A 14,174-nucleotide genomic window follows, 5' to 3' on the forward strand; every position below is an offset into this window, starting at 1 on the left:
ATACAAATAATGAGAATTAAACTGCCCGCTTCCAGGTCATCAAACATGGTGGTCAAAATAAAGTCACATGCAGGAGGTGAAAGAAAAAAAATAATAATAAAAGCAAAGACAGGCTGTGTTAATATTAGGGTCTCTTACCTAAAAGTGTTTCAGCGTGGCGGACAGCTGCAGCAGGCGGAGGAGGAGGCGGACTAGTGGAAACAAGAGTTGGGAGACCCTTCCCATTTAACAGCGAGGAAACTGAGTGGAATTTTCCATCTGCCATGTGATGATGGCAACTCTTGAAGCGTCGTGTTACACCGCCGAGCGCTGCTGGGGGGCTCCTTATTCTCCCAATTACCCCCGTTTTCAGATACCCGTTTGAAAAAGCCATTTAAACTGCCATAAGCTGGTAAAGCGCTTACAGCCTTAAATTGGACGATTTATTCAGTGTAATTGTTCCAATTTCTTCATCTCAAATATATCATCTCGAGATATGAGAATCAGTAAGTGTATTTACACTGGCTAAAAGCTGGTTGCGCAATGTTTCAGATTAAAATAAGGGTTTATTTAATAATTGTGGCGTTTACTGACTGAGATCCTTTGTTTACATTCCAGCTGGCCACGTTGTCGGGGGAAAGGAGCGCCCCACACTCCCAGTCCATAGCAATTATGTTTTAAAGGGAAAGTAGGAGTAAAAAAAACACGAGTCATAAACTTTATGATTCAGGTGTTATACATGTGTTAGGAGCAGTGGTGGACAGTTATTAAGTTCTCAGTTACTGAGCTTCAGTGTAATTATTATTATTTATTATTATTATTTATTTGCAGTGGATTTTACTTCATAATTAAACTCATTTCCAAGGGAAATATGAATGTATATATATGTAATGTATACTACACAGAAATTCTGAGATGAGTTTCAAAAAATGATACAATTTTAAGGATGAAAGCACCATCATCATCATCATAGTATTTTCAGTATTTTACCTTAAAATAAAATCAGTTTGATGATACATTGACTTGTAACAGGGAGAGCGGTGCCTCTTTCATTCCCCCTCTGTAACTTTGGTGAAGTGGGTACGTTCTCCAATGAGAAGAATGTAATTGAGTGATAGTTTAAACTGCTGGAATCAAGCCCAGCAAGTTCAAGACTGTAGACTGACTGTAGATGAGTTAAAAAGACTTGGAAATAATAATAATAATAATAAACAGCATTCACTTTCGTTCTCCAGCAAGGAAACTTGGAGTTTGTTGTGTATGTTACAGTGACAGCACTTCTGGCTCTGGAAGTCAGGGCTCATGAGTAACACACACATATATATATATATATATATATAATATAGTTGCAAACCAACCGTTGGTCAGACACTCGTCGCCTCGCTTACTGTTTTCTAATGTTTTATTGACCAAACAATTCATCAATTAAGTGAGAAACCACATGACAATGTAAAAGTTAAATTATATGGGGAAATTAAATTTGTAATGGAGTATTTCTTCAGTGTGGTACTACTATTTTCACTTCAGTAAAGTATATGATTACTTGACAATGATAGCTCCAGAAGCTGGCAATTATCATGACTATAACTAATAATCTGCTGGATATCCAGACTGTGTCTCTACTTAGCTCCTTTGTGCCCTTTTTTCCTGCACTGCAGTCCCTTGAGTTTACCTGTCAATCAAACAACGTGGGTGGGACTGTGTTTCTTTCTTTGATTTTCTGTGGCACTCCTTTCTTTGTCTGTTCACTCACTGGATATTTCTGCAACCTACCCGGTTCTTCTGTTTACTCCAGACAGACCAAATCACTTTCTCTGGGCTGGAGGATCCCTCTGAAGAAAGAGCTACCAGACTCCATTGGAAAAACAGGCATTTACAGATTTAGTCTTTACTTTGTGCCATATATATAATGCAAGTAAACAAACATCAAAACAACTAATATAAAAATAATATATGTCCTCCACCAATAGTCCACTTCAACATGTGACATATGAAAACATAATTGAATTTTACTTTGTATCTAATGTTTTCAGCTTCTTCCTCCTTCTGTATTCAGGGTGGAAAGAGGAAGTTGATGTTAGCTTGACAATATCCGCCAAAAGTTTTCACCTCTCTCAATGCCCGCAGGCATTTGACTGACAGACATCATTTCCTTTAGGGTGCACTGTCAGTTCTCTCCCCTTCCTACACTTTCCTGGAGGAAAACACAGCTCACTGAGCTCTCAGTGCACTTAAACAGCCTAATCCATTATTTATATGCAGGGTCATGGGGGGCTGGAGCCCATCCCAGCATGCACAGGCCGAGAAGTAAAGTCCTGAGCATGTCACCAGTCTTATCACAGGATATACTGTACGGACATACAGTCACAATCACAATCACATTCTGACACCTTTGAATTTCCACTTCACTAAACTTGTGATTTTACTGTGCAGCTGTTTTTTTGTGAGTGTGATCCCATGAAAACCATTCCTGTCCCCTCAGTTTCCTAATCACCCTCACAAGGCCCCACTTTGGAATCACCAGGGTCTAAAAATAATCGTGCTCTGCCTTCATGTGGATTGTGTTCTGTATTATTTAATTGAAAATATACAGTACAAAATGGGTTTACTAAGCCCAGCCCCCGTCAGAGACAGCTGCCACGCCTTTTGTCCTTGCATGGTTCATATGCAGTTTACAATGATAACAGTAACTGATTTACCGCTCAGAAATTGTATGTAATTGTAATTGTAATTGTTGTAATGTAATTCACAACCCCACTAAATCATGTTGTTAGCCTTGGCTGAATTCAAATGTTCAACATCTGGACTTGCAGACCAGGCCTTTGTGTAATTGTTATACATATGTCATGGTCATCACATCAACTCTGCGAGGCTGTTGGACCAAAAGGGGATGGTATATGCTACAAGACAGGACTTTAAAGGTGCTTTAAGTATGTTTTTGCTATCGCATAGCCAGTGTTAACATTATCAGCTGTTTACTTACTAAGAGCTTCAGCCATCATTGCCTCTACAAAACAAGAAGTTAGAATGTCACCTCTGGCCAGTGTTGCTTCGTCATCCTGGACACTAAAGTGACTCACTATTGCAAAGTGGTATTACACAATGGGACAGCTAGCTGGTTAGCATGCTAACTTCAGTAGAAGAAAAGTGATTTAAATAGAAGCAAAATAAGACTTAACATTGCTGTTGCTTTCCACTGCTGTAGACAGCTCTTGGCATAAAAAGGAATGAAGTCTGATGCTCAACTCAGAACTTGTCTTCTTGTTCTAGTCCTGTCTTCTTTCAACCTGCAGATTTTGAGAAGTACTTATCAAAACACGGCACATAGTATGCTGTATGTGCTTCTAAAGATTACCTGCTGATATTTCCTGACTGAAAGACAAGAAGACTGCACTTGAACCTACTAATACAGCCACTGAGTTACAATAAGAGGATACCCCATTATCATTTTTTTGATGAGTCAGTACAGAAACTCCCATGATGTGTGATGCAGGGATGCTGTCTGCACAGCAGCTGGACTCATGTTTTGATGCATGAGTTGTCTCATGTTCTGAATCACAGCAGAGAAACTCAGTAAATCATCTCACATGAGAGCAAGTCTTCTTCAGCTGACAATGATTACATACTCCAACACTGAGCGTAATTAGATTTAGTTTCAGTCCACAGGTACAGTAAGTAGGTCTTGAGACCATTTAAGGTCACCAGAAGGTGGATCAATAATCAGTAATAGTGACTGTTCATTTCCCCCTTGTTTCTGCTCTTTTTTGTCATCTGAGGTTCAGCATATGGCCCTGCTTTCAGTTTCTGTTTAGCAACAAGCAAATATTGTGGACTATTATTACATGACAGCTGCTGAGCCAGGAGCTGCATGTCTGAGACCGGGAGGATTTGCAGGCTGAGATGCCGAACTGCACGTCCGAACTGAGCGAAACCTGGCTCACAAAGCCCTCTGACCTAGTTTGCTGAAATAGAAAGTGCCTTTCACTTGTGGAGTTGGAGAGAGGTGAGAGGCTTGAAGCTGGGACTGACATGGTGGCACCACACGATGTGCTGCTCAGTGTCACTGATTTTATTTTCAGATACGGTGCACTGTGCCTCTGGGGAGAAACACTGTGAAACTATGACAGTAAAGCCTGGTTTCCTTTACCAGACAGTGTAACCATTATTACATAACCACTTACATTAAGACATTAATGAGTCAAAACACAGCTTGTCTGTACTTTTCCATTTGCAGTGATTAACTTCTGAGAAACAGGTCTGGCTGGACTGTCTGCAGTAACCCAGGATTAAATGTTACTCTTTGATAAGTTAACTGAATTTCATCTGAAATGTTATTAAACTGACCTGATTTACTGGCTGTAGAGTGATAGAATTAGAATGAGACTAGAATTCAAATGTCTGCTATGCTCAAATAAAACACAAGAATGAATTAGTCAGAAATCATTTATACATCTTATAATATATTTGGATTTATAGTTGTTTTAATGAAAATAATACTGTTTGCCTTTACACTGAGATGACCTGAGGGCAGTGAAGGAGTCCTCACGTGCATCAATGTGAGCTTCTTTGAGAGTCAGTCACACCGCAGCCCTTTAACCTCTTGCAGTAAAGATAAGAGAATCAGTAAACTCTCATTAGCTCTTTATTTAAAGTACATTTGACCAACATGATGACAGACCTAAGGAGCATGATTCCAGCCATGTGATAGAGGAATATATTGCTCCTTTTTCTTTTTTGTTACACAGCATTTTGAAGACGTTATATTATTACAGTCATGGATTTGAATTGATCCTTAGCTTCATATGTAAGGGAAGAAACCTCTTTTGCTTGTCTGCTTCAAGCATGTGAGAGGTATTAATTTTGCACGTAATTTCGTTTTTGCTTGAGAAATTGGATTACAATAACTAAGAGTGAGTCACACTGCCTTTAAAAAGACATCAGAATGCTTAAAATTTACCAATAAGACCTACATCAATATAGTGCTTAAACTTCTAGTTGAGTGTGACTCTGCTCCAACAATGGTGTTTCTCAGAGTGAGTGAGAGTTAAATTTGTGCAGCGACATGCGACCGAACCAGTGGCAGCCATCCTGTCCACTCTGTTCAAACACTGTTGAACTTGATAGCTTGAACTTCAGTGTTACTGACAAATAGAGCTTACATAAACTTCAAACTGGAACATACCTGGTACTGTGGGATAACACCCATTGAACAAACCAGTCAAACAAAAGCTCTTGTTATGTAACTGGCACAGAAATGACACAAACGTACTCCAAATTCTTGCTCTGTTAGAATGATCGCTGTGACAACTTAGAAGATGAAGAATAGAATCTGAAATCTGCACATGGAATTGAACCTCTCACTCTGGCAGTGCCTTGCTCATGGTCAGAGAGAAATGCACGGTGTTAACACCCACTGTTTGCGGGATAATAACCACATCTGTGTTTTGCTGCGGTCCACAGTCTGATGGACAAGCAAATGCTCAGACCCAGTGTATGTGTTTTTGTTAACTTCAACATCTGTCTGCTTGATTTAGCATAAAAGAAGTCCTCATCTGTTAGAGGCAAAGACCACAGACCCTGACAAAGACCCTTCACCTCTTACAAATGGATGTTTATCCAGATGCATGTTATTTTGACCATGAGAGCAAAGACAGTCTAAGAATAGCCTAGAGTCTCTAACACTAATAAATGCTGGAATTTACCACAAAACAAAATAAATGGAAGCCTTTCAATAACAAAAGCTCCAACATACCACAACATGGGTAAATAAGAACGGACATGGAGTCTGGATCACGGAGGTTCAGAGGAGATTTTGCTGTGCATAAATAAAGTACTTAATTAACTACAGTTTCCAGTGCACATTTTGTCCTGTTTAGTCATTATAAGTGAATAGTGACAGGGTGGATTTATTTCCAAATTTAGGGGCACAGGAAACAGTAAACAACCTTTTTAGTCATGCTAGCAGCATCAAGGGAGAGCATTGTTGGTCTGTTTGTCAGTCCATGCTGGGCAGATTGCCATGAAATTTTATGCAGATGATCATATTCCCCAGAGGATGATTACTTTTAATATCTTAATTTGCCTGCAAAATGAATGAAATGAATGATGCAAGAGCACATTCTTATCTTTGTATAGCGACGGAGGAGCACAGAATACAAATAAAAGTCATAAATATAAAAATGTTTTTACAATTGAAGAAGCCCACTGAGAATCACAGAGTCCTGAGCATTGAGTTACAAGCATCGAAAGCGTCAGCATGTCCCTCCAATTGGGTCAGCAGGTCAGCTTTGAGCTCTGACCTTTATTTCAGACTTATTAAAGAGTTGCTTCTTGTGTCTACTTTGTAGTCATAGTCATCATTTCACCTCACAAAGAAGTCACAGTTTTCCCCTCTTCTCTCAAGATCTATATATTTGAAAAAATAAAAGACTTTGTTAGAAGTCATTCTTACAAAAGTCCTCACCAGCAGTTGCTTCAGCCAGCCTAGGCAAGTACTACTTTAAATGATTGTAATGCCCAGGTACACATATCTTTTTTTCCCCTGTCTCTTTGACTATATCAGATGAAGTAAGAAAAATGTCTTCTTTGCAAAAATCCGCAGGTGAAATGCTTGGGTTGATGTCTTTTTAGATTCCCTTTCCTTTGTTGCTAAAGCAGCAGGCACTCCTCCTTAAGCTGATATGAGAAGTCAGAAATAATGGCAAATATGATAGTGTTGCACAGGAACATACATGTGCTGCACCACTTGGAAGTGAACCTGTAGCTCATTATCAGTAATAATCATTTACGCCTCTCAGAGGGCAAAAATGTCATTACCCTTTGACACTGTGAAAACCATAGAGAGGAAACTGACAGGTTCCTTCTTATCTAAAAAAAAGTCATACCAGGATTACAATGTGTTTGCAAACATTGCACACAAATCTTATTATCAGATTTTTTTTATGGCTTCTTTTACCCCACCAGATACATGTTATTTTTCATGTAGATATGAAAAGTTTAGATAATCTCACGAAAGTATATAAATAAAAAATCTATACAAATTTCTTTAAAGCAAATCAAACGCTGACAACAGTTTATTAGATACATATTTAGTGATCTTTAACCTGACAAAAAAGTTAACATTTAGAGGACGTCAAAAGACTAACATAATGCATATCATTTCGGAAATCTGTGAATTTGTGTACATTGTCAGGGTTTGTGTTCCTCTCAGTGTCTAGCCACAACGAGTGGTGTTCCCGTTCGAAAATCCCGAGCCCTCCTGTGTTCCCCCTCATGCCAGGGCGACAACACAATACAGCAAGGCCTCAACATAATTTCCCGATTCTTACGCTTCCCTGCTCCAGCTATTAATTTCTGAGGCTTGTTACATAAGGTATTATGCAATGTGTTTTTCCGACGTCTATTTTTCTGGCCCCTGCTCGCTAATGGGTCTGGGGGCAGGTTTTTCGTGGTTGAGGCTGCTGTTGACATTCACATGCTCATGAAAGGAGCCCCCTGCCCCTCTCCTGCTGCTGGTGTCCGGCTGCAACAAACCCAAACAGGCCAACGGTCGGCTAGGTCGGAGGGACCACCGCCATGATGCACACGTGTCCCAGAAAGTTTGGGGAAAATAGGGGACACGTGCAGTTTGTCAGTTACTGCACAGCTTGGTCATCCTGATCATCAATATCATCTGCTTTGTTTTTACCAGCATTGTTTTTGGAAGGCAGCTGGCCATCTGGAGTGACATATTTCAAATATGGATTCATATTGTCTGTGTATCTGTTGTGTCATTAAAGTAATTGTTCAAACAAAGAAAAGCCAACAAAACAAAAAGCCACGTTCATGGCATCACAGGAAGGGAAATGTAAAAAACGTAATATGTTTTTACGGTTTACTGCATTTTAAAATTTCAGACAGGACATGTGACACAAGTGCATACATTCCAGAGATATTTTAAACCTGAATTGTGTCGTGAATGCATTAGAGTCCTGTTTCTAGTCACTTAAGTTCAATGTTTGGTCTCCTTTAAGTCAAATATTCATCCTCCTTTTTACTCTGTTTTGGTCACCAAGAACCTAGGAAAATGTGTGAGTCTTTAGCTAACTTTAGCCAGATGTTTAACCTTTTTCACTAGCTAAAATTATTCTGTAACTTAACCGTTTGGCCCTGTACACGTAGCATATTGTCAATTTATTGTCACTTTCTTGCTCAGAATTGTTGCTGGAAACAAGCCTAAATCAAACACTAAACCTCTGAACCATTAAACCAAGTCAGTCAACAAATTCACTCATTTTGGTTTGTGCTTCAACAACTTGTAGCTTTCTGTCTTTCTTCTTTCCCAAACCTGTGGGAATGGTTCATTAAAGACCACTAAAAAACATAAACATTGAATAAAACTATCATCCTTATTGAAAAACACAAAGCGAACCACATGACATACTGTTGACAAGGGCTCTGTCCCAAGGATGGATTTTCAGTTATTAGCATCCTTCCAAACACCAGTGGGATACTGAAGAATTTCTTACTCTTGGAACAGGACCCAGAAGCTCTGGTTTCACTTCTGCCCTTTAGTCTATGTGGTTACATTTTCAGTATGAGTGACACCGGTGCCAATTTTTCTATTGCTGGTATAAAAGTATATATTAGTGCAGCTGACATCAAATATACTAACCCAGTTAAGTTGTTTACATCTTTTCCTAATACTGATTCTGGGGTTAATTCTGGGAAATGAACTTTAGCTTCTGTTGCCAACAGGTAATAAATAATGTGACACTTTATTTTTTCTCTTTCCTTTAGAGGTCAATGTAGCTGGGAAAGTGGCCGGCCATCTCACTGTCCTTGCTAGTTTAACTTACTGAAACTGTAAACTGCAAAATCCATACCATCTGTAAATTAATACCAGTGTCTGACCCGATTCTGACATTTTCATTCTCAAATATCTACACATAACCCTTACTTTCCAACTTTATACCTGAGATAGCCACCTGCAATAATCATTAGAGTAGTAATATAACTCCTAAATATAACTATTCTAATATAAAAATAAATACTGTCTGGCAGAACTCAAACCTTGCAATACAAGCCTCTGACACAAGACCCAAAAAGTAGACCTCTCTCTTCCCAACCCGAAAATAACCATTAGCTATCTTTGTCCCCATGTGACTGACAAAGGTAGCCTCTAGTTACTGTCAGTGGCCACATGAGCTCATCATATCTATCCCTGTAGTGCCTCAGACCCCTCTGGAGCTAGTGAAGAATCAGTGTCTTGCTCAAAGACACCTCAGCAATTGCAACCCGGTCTCAACCCGGTCTCATGGCAGTTCATGAAACAGTCAGTGTGTATGTAAATGTAATCTATTGATTCGTACCCATGGACACAAATTTTCCATTCTTTTCGTGCCTCTCAGCATGAATTTGTTGTTGTTGCATCCAAACAGCAGCCTAATCGCTCGCTCAGTTCAATCAGTTGCAGTGTTGAAAATGGGGAGGAGAAGCAGACATGCGTCAAATCCTTTGTGTGAGTAAGCACTCAAGGCCATTCCGGCTCCAGATACGCTGTCACAATACAGCCAACATTTCCTGTCCATCAAACATCAGTCAGTCCCGAGACACTTGGTGGAGTATTGTAGATGAAACAAACACTGAACAAACAACAAACAACAGAGGGTAAAAGGAAAGAATGTTACAAAGTTTTTGTTGTCATTTAAAGGTATAGTTTGACATTTTGGACTAGACTCTATTAATGCAAAAGCAAAAAACTCGTGCCTCTAAAGGCTCACTACTTAACATGCAATATCTTGTTTAATTTGTACCAAAATCCAAAGTGCAAATGTCCCCATAAGCTAAGCTAATCATCTGCTGGCTGCAGCTTCATGTTTCCTATAAAAATACAAGACTGGTATTGATGGTCTTGTTTAGCTCTCAGCAAGAAAGTAATATTAATAAGTAGTATTTCAAAAATGTTGAACTGTTCCTTTAAAGCACCTGCAAACTTGGTTGAAGAGGTTCAAACTCAAAAACTGAACTCAGCCTCATCAGAACCATGTGGGTGAAGTCTGATCAGAATTGATTGACAGATGCATCCACCTGTGAAACCACTCTAACTTTGGCTGGAGGTTGTGTGTTCATCTAGGATCTTATTGAGTATTGAGAATAGATATACTGTCTTTTTGCTGCGATTTTTCAGCGTCCTTCTCGGCTCATTTTTTTTTCTGCTGTGTCACCACTCATGATGAGAAGTTGTCCCTTGTGAGAGTATTTGCACAAACAGGGATTTGTCTGACGGAACGTCATGCGCCAGTTGTTTTCACAAATTGAGTTGCTCTAATTCTGCACACAGAGCTGCAGCTCAGGAGGATGAGATGGTACCATACAGGCAAGTGGGTGGGTGGTGGGCCAAAGCCCTGTACTTTTCCATCAGGCAGCTGAACAAATGGGAAGGGCCTTTGGAAGTTTCTAAGCGGCCATGACTTATCAAGGGGATTCCCTCCCCACTTCTCCTTTGGCTTTTGTCTGGCTGGTCAGGGGGGGTTGAGGGGACCAAATGAAGTCCCTGAGTGAGAATGTTATTGTTTCCGGAGCTGCAGATGACACGCTTCTTTGCAACTGAGGGAGGATTGGCTGAGTGTGAGGCCAACGCTTTGTCTGAACGCCTGCCACCTGCACGGGCCCCACCACCTTCCTGTCAATGTTATATTTTTGGATTTGACCCTTTAACCTTATAAACCAACCACAAGTGGAGGCGATCCAGTTTGATTTAGCTGGCAAATTGGTGGGGGTAGGGGTGTGGGGGGGTCGGGGGAGTGGCTCAAAAAAAGCAGCATTTTTGCGTAATTTTTCATACTGGAATATAAAGATGGTGTCAAAAACAAACAACTGAAACTATTCTGGCTTTGAATTTCACTCAAGGACACGCACTTCATGTTATCTACCTGGAATGTGAACTCTCTAACCTCCACTAAGCTACACCTTTCCTCCCCTGGCTGCTGGGGTAAAGGCTAAAAGAAGGAAGTGTTTAAATGTGTGTGTGTGTCGAGGGGTCGCCAGTCCTTACATGTGTGTGTCCAGGGGTCGCCAGTCCTTACATTCACACAGTGATGATAGCATGATGTATGACGAACACAGCCCTTTTCACCTCCCACAGTTGTCACTGAGAGCACACGTGTGTCAACATGGCGGAGAGGGAACATGAACCCTGACATGGAGGGCCACACACACATCTTGACAAACAGGCTCAAAGCACACACCTATGCATACAGAACATACAGCTACAAAAACACAAAATGAATGCGGGTACACTTAGTGACAGTGGAAAAATACAACATGTGAATTTGAACATTTTCATCTAAGACTTTATTTCAAAATGTTCTGCTCTTAGAAAATAAAACCTCTGAAACTACGTCAGTACATGTGTCAATGACCCTAACTGTCTGTGAAGAAATCACTGATGAACAGACTAGACAGTGAAGTGCTTCTGTTGTTACTGAATTACACACAAATGGCTTTTACCCTCTCAACTGCCTGCTGTGTGATACAGCAGAGCTGTTGCAATATCATTTTGTGGCAGGAAATGAGATTATATCAGGACCAGGTTTGGTCACATTGTTGTTCGTGAGCTCTTCCTGTATTTCTCTTGATACCTACCGGCTGGTCTTAACAAGAGCTTCATTTAAACGTGAGTTGTAATGAACTTCTGTCACACATTTTTTGATGTTAAGCATGAATAAATATCTCTACTCTCATTACCAGTGGTTTCCCTTTCATTTAGCCAATTATTTTGGCCATTAGTGGCCAGTGTAATTCCATTTGCATAATGCATAAATACTGAGACCTAGGTGGTAATCTTTTTTTTCTTTAACAACCACTCCTTTGATATAATACATCAAAGCTTAATTTATTGCACTTGTCTGGCTATCTCTCATTAGATCTCTCATTAGCTTGTTTAAGTTTCCAAATGCTGTTTTCCTGTTTTCTGTTTCTTCACCTGAAAACACCAGTGGCTAAAACTAACCTTACCGAGCCCAAACTTTTCAGCTAGTCACCTAGCTGCAGCTAACTTAACTCATAAAACTACACCAGCCAGTACACGTTATGTTCATCATTCTCCTGTACTGACTACAGCTGTAGCATCACTGTAAGAACTGTTACACAGCAGTAGTTTTAGATGGAAGGCTGACTTCGACTTCGATGACTTTGAGCTTAAAAGTGGAGTATGTTTGACATTAGGGAGAAAAGAGACATAAAATCCCACACTTGAAGAAAATGTCCAGGGCATCACAATAAAGTTCAAGGCTTATTTTGGGTGTTCAAATTCAAACAGATTTTGGACATTTGCTGCCAAATTTGAACCCGTGCCATTAAAATGTAATCCAGTACAGTAGCCTTGCAATAACACCTAAACATGTGGACTTAATATCACATTTTTGTGATCTATAATTCACTGATGGTGAATATTATGACGCATGAAGATTCACCTCATAAAAAAAGTCTTTGTGATGAGTGTGTTGAAATTCAAGCAATTCAGATCTACCATTTCTTACTATTTAATGAATCAAATTCACTTTATTCATTCTGAAAGACACCAAAGACGAGAATGTGTCTGTCCAGTATTTCAACATTACTGACATGAGCAGTAATTGAGTAGAGATACCTCATGTGTCCACCTGATAGTGCTGTTTCTCCACTATGGTAATAGTAGCATCCGAGTGTGGTGGAGATACTGACCACTTACAGTTGTCCCTCGGGTGGAGGTTTACCTTCTAAAGGAAAAAAAGGAAGAAAACTTAATCACACTGTTGATCAGAAATGAATGAATTAATCCACACTATTTCACATCCTTTAAGACTTTTTTTGTTGTCGAATGGTGTTTTTAATGGTTTGACTTGTGTTTAAAGATGGAGGGCTTTGAGCTTCATTCGTCTGTAGATCTAGAAATAATATGCAGAAAAGCCGTTTTTCAGCCCATGGGTTTTTTTTTTTTTTTTTAGCTGCTTAAGGGAAAGAACTGATTTAAATGAGACAATGGCCTTCAGATGGAATAGGATTTTTTTAAAATCTTTAATTGGAGCTGGACTGGAGGATCAGAGCTGTACATTATTCCCTGGGAAATATTGCACACATCAAACAGAAAGTAGAGGCTGTCATTGTTAGCTGCCATCACACAGACCTAAATCTGCCAAATCTATTAACATACACAACGGCAGGCAGAATGTACTTTTATCCAAAGAAATGAGCAGCACTAATGGAGAAGACAAGTCATTTTTATTTGTACTCATTATGTTTTTACAACATCTTTTCCCACTTCATTAACTTAAAAGATAAGAAGAGTATGTGTGGAAATTTTATATAGTACCACTAAATGACTCTGGATGAGAAAGAAAGATGGATGGATAAAATGTGAAATTTAAGCCATGTGGAACAAACATATATCCAAAGCTCCTTTATTTTGCAATCTCCAGGATTCTTAATGGTTTTAATTTTTTCACATGCTGCTTTCTGTACTGTAGAGCCCAGAGATCACCTGTTAACTACAGTGTTGGCAGTGCTGTCAAGTGTTTCTCTTTCCCTTTCTTTCCTTTCCTTTTGTCTGTTCAGTCATATTATCAGTGCTCATTATAATCTACCCTAATGGGCAGAAAATACTGTATGTGTCACTAGAAACTGAATTTGAATCATTTATACTTGTATTTGAATCACTCAGTTTGAATAATTCACAGTACTCATTTTCACATTTTGGAAACTGGATGAAAATTCCCCTGTTCTCTGGACATGATACTCTGAGCTGAACCCCATCAATAACCTTAAATTAAACAACATATGGTTAAGTGATATTACTGTGTTTGACAGCCCAGTCCCAGGCACATCCATGATCAAAAGAAATGTTTTTTCAATGTGTATCAGCCCCTTCAAGTCCAGGAATTAATGTATGTATTTATATACAGTCAGTGATCTACACTTGAATACTCTTCGCTAACAACTGGACGTGTGTCTCAGAATCACAAGAACTGAATTTGAATCATGAGAACTGAATGTGGACATGTATAGAGAGTTGAATTTATTTAAATAATATTACATTCAATTTCAATTCCTCTTCTTCCTTCATAGGAGAGGAGCTACCAGACGTGCACTACCTTTAAACATGTTTTTAGTATCTGGTATGTTCACATTGAAAGAAGGGACTAAATAAATGACAGAGGAACAGGTTAAATTTCATA

The 14,174-nt window shown here is 39.4% G+C and overlaps 1 protein-coding gene across 1 annotated transcript in view; it reads right to left on the minus strand.

Annotated features, from left to right (window-relative positions):
• Positions 1-296, minus strand: part of slc38a4 (solute carrier family 38 member 4) — a 31,685-nt gene extending 31,389 nt beyond the window's left edge. Inside the window, exon 1 of the mRNA XM_018684334.2 lies at positions 139-296. The gene's annotated coding sequence lies outside the window, so the exon portion shown is untranslated. The remainder of the gene's footprint in view (positions 1-138) is intronic.
• Between the last annotated feature and the right edge of the window lie 13,878 nt (positions 297-14,174).

The sequence above is a fragment of the Lates calcarifer genome, linkage group LG18 (genome assembly GCF_001640805.2).
Source record: "Lates calcarifer isolate ASB-BC8 linkage group LG18, TLL_Latcal_v3, whole genome shotgun sequence".
NCBI lineage: Eukaryota > Metazoa > Chordata > Actinopteri > Centropomidae > Lates > Lates calcarifer.